Below are 368 nucleotides of genomic sequence, written 5' to 3'. Positions count from 1 at the left end.
TTTATTTATTTATTTATTTATTTATTTATTTATTTATTTATTTATTTATTTATTTAGAGAGTGAGAGGGTGAGGAGGGGCAGAAGGAGAGAGAGAATCTTAAGCAGGCTCCATGCCCAGCACGGAGCCCAATGCAGGGCTTGATCTCACAGCCCTGAGATCATAACCTGAGCTGAAATCAAGAGTAGGATGTTTAACCAACTGAACCACCCAGGCACCCCTCAAATTATCTTCTACATATTTAAGGATATGTAAGGACAAAAATTTTACTTGTTTTCTTATTTTGCATTTGTCTGATTATTGTCAAAGTTGAATGTCTTTTCCCACTCAATGGTCCTTTGTATCCCACTCCTATAAACTTACCAGTGT

This window comes from Mirounga leonina, unplaced genomic scaffold (assembly GCF_011800145.1).
Source record: "Mirounga leonina isolate KUSES-001 unplaced genomic scaffold, KU_Mleo_1.0 Mir_114, whole genome shotgun sequence".
NCBI lineage: Eukaryota > Metazoa > Chordata > Mammalia > Carnivora > Phocidae > Mirounga > Mirounga leonina.
This window is presented reverse-complemented; position numbering follows the sequence as displayed.